Here is a 2,789-nt window from a genome sequence, read left to right on the forward strand (position 1 = left end):
GCGAGCAGCCCTTCGTGTCTACGGTATTTCTTAGCGGTTGATCATTTTCACGCGGTTTTCTTTTAAAATAGATCTCCGTGCTGGGTCGCGGGGTCCCCAGTTCCTCCAGCCTCCTCTAGGAAGGGATGCCCTTGCGGTTTAAGCTTGATGCCCTGGGCGGTGGTGGAAAGGAGAGCAGAGCAGAGCGGTGCTCCAAGCAAGGTGCCGCCTGTTATCGCCGGAGGAAGGTGGGCAGTTGCCGGAGGGGCTTGTTACGGATGCTCCAAAGCCCCGGGCAGGGACGGGACACCAGGCAAACGTTACCGTGTCATGCAGGGCTCGAGTGCTGCAGCCGCCTTCACGCCTTGCTATCCGTCTAGTGACTCCTGCAGTGCCAGCAAAGGAGCGGCAAGCTTCAAATGTCCTGAAATTACCAGGTAAGCTGCGGGATCGAGTAACCTTTAAATGACTGGCGTATCTCCAGTTCTTGAGACGCATACCGCAAGCCTGTTTTTTGCTGCGTTGCCATAAAGTAACGCGGGAGCTTAAGCAGGGATTAGTGCCCTTCCCGACAGAGGTAATGTGAATTTTCCAACAAAAGCACTCCTACTCGCCGTCTTAAAATATTGCGTATTGTATCCTCAGAACTGGCCTTTTCCCTAATTACAGCCTCGTTTTGTTCTCCTCAGCCAGCTTCTTAGAGCACAACCCGCTATTTAAGCCTGCTTCCGTGCGTGACTTCAACCCAGTCTTTTTCTAATGCCATGCTTCTGGAAAAGGTGAAGTTAGTCCAGCTGCACCTCCAGTAGCTGTCAATAGGAGAAGGTATTGGTTTGCTGGTTTCTATTCCCTTATAGAAATAACCCAAGTCCTTCTTGGAGCAGATGTGCAACAGTGCCTCGGAGTTTCACTGTGAACCTCTGCTTTCCTTCAGGTATAAATTAACCACAGCAGGCATTTGCTGCCTGCTATACTACAAAACATCAGATATTATCCGGAAGCGCTGCACGCAATTTTGCAGCAGTTCAGTAAACAGCGTACATGGCTGCAGTGCTCCGAGTGAGTCAGGGCCCTGGAAATGAGCTGTTACTAACGAGCAAGGTACAAACAAGGCCTTTCTTTACTCCACTGAAGCACATAAAGCAATTTATTGCTGGAAATGCTTCTCTCTCTGCAAAAAGAGGTACATTCCTAACAGCTGTTGGAGATCCAAACCACAAACATATTAAAATATACTTGCCTTCTTTATTGTAGCATTTTAATCTGCTAGCTCCTGTGATGCTAATACAAATGAAAAAGGCACCTTTTCCCATGTGTGGTTCTGTTCGTGGTGCATCCAGTGCAGCAGCTTTATCTTCAGAAAACCCCCAAACCATCTTTTTGCATTTATTTTTTCTTTTTTTAACCTATTAGGCAAAAATCTTTGCATCTCTTCTGCTGGAATCGGCTAATAATCCCGTGTCTGTATTCCCCACTGAAGAAAGTGGCATAGGATGAAAACCTCGCCTGGCCTCAGCTGCCTTCAGGAGCTGGGCCCCTGGGATGAATTAGGCTGGCAACTGGGCTCCGGTGGCACAGCTGGCTCCGGCCGAACGCTGACCTTGGTTTCCCCTGTGTTTCACCATGTGGGCTGATAAGAAAGCAGCTGGTGTGATGGGCGTTTGATTTGTTGCTGTGCCGCAGTAACCCTTGGCATTAGAAACGCCCAAGGATAGGTTTGCTCCTGAAATCTCCAGCCTTTCCTCTGGTTAAGCCTTGGATTAAGCAGCAGGAGCCTCCTCCGGTACGTGTGAATGGTGTCATAAAGGGAAAATGGATTCCAAGTGTATTTTTGGTGGCTGACAGCAGAAGCCTTGCTGCGCCTCACCTTCCCACCCGGTTCTCCATCTCCTGACGTTCCCAGCCTCCCCCAGCCCAGCCTACCGCTGGACCCCCCCGCCTGACCCCACAGCCAGCCACCTGAGCCCTCCCGGCCTCCTCTCAGAGCCCCCAAAGCAAAACACCAGTGGTCCTCCACCTTCTTGTCCCTACCCAAAGCTTCGAAACCGGGAGGTCGTCTTCTGCCATGCCACGAAAACGACGTTCTTCCAGCCTTTAGCCCCACCTGCCATTTGCCTCCTGCTTTCCTTCGGAGCTAGAAGGGCTGCGGTAATGGGAAGGAGAGGACGGCTTCTAGTCGTTTTCCTTCACGTAGTCGTGTCTCTTGTGTCCCACCTCGGTTTGGGGAGGCACAAACAAGCAGAGAAGTCCCGGCAGCCCCGGCCGTCACCAGCCTGTGTCCTGCAGTACCCCTGCAGAGAGCGGGGAGGCTGCCTGTCCAGCCCCTTCCATTTGTTGGAAAATGAGAAACAAACCGAAATCCTCAAGGGAGGGAGCCGGGGAGGGCAGAAGGAGAAACCTGCGATCGCTCACTGGTATGAGAGATTCCCCTACGAGCTGGTTAGCTGCACACAAGCCCGCGGTGCTGGCTCTCGTGCACGGCTCTCGGCCTCGTTATCTGCCGACGCACGGACGCAGCGGGGATGTCTGGTGCTGGGATAATTGGGGAGTTGCTGGGGAAAAGCTTCCCATCAGGGGATGGAGCCTAGGGAGGGTTAGGTCCGTGGGGGCTGCCGATGAAAGAGCTGCAGAAACACTGAGTTGTCTATATGCTTGCCACATACTGAAGCCTCTTAACTTACTGAGACGAGGATCAATGCCCCTCGTCGTTCCCTTCTCCTGCCAGAGTCCCTCTTCATCCTGGACATCGGCGTCTTCTGTGTCTCTCTGGCACGGCTCTGTAACCCGGCACACAGCACCTGGATTTTTGG

General features: G+C 52.6%; 1 long non-coding RNA gene across 1 annotated transcript; it reads left to right on the top strand.

Moving 5' to 3' along the window:
* Positions 1-260: 260 nt before the first annotated feature.
* LOC128135401 (uncharacterized) lies at positions 261-1,162 on the top strand. The gene is made up of 2 exons (XR_008233072.1): positions 261-804; positions 914-1,162. It is a non-coding gene; the product is annotated as an uncharacterized LOC128135401 (long non-coding RNA).
* The last annotated feature ends 1,627 nt before the right edge of the window (positions 1,163-2,789 follow it).

Source organism: Harpia harpyja, chromosome 23, assembly GCF_026419915.1.
Source record: "Harpia harpyja isolate bHarHar1 chromosome 23, bHarHar1 primary haplotype, whole genome shotgun sequence".
Lineage (NCBI taxonomy): Eukaryota > Metazoa > Chordata > Aves > Accipitriformes > Accipitridae > Harpia > Harpia harpyja.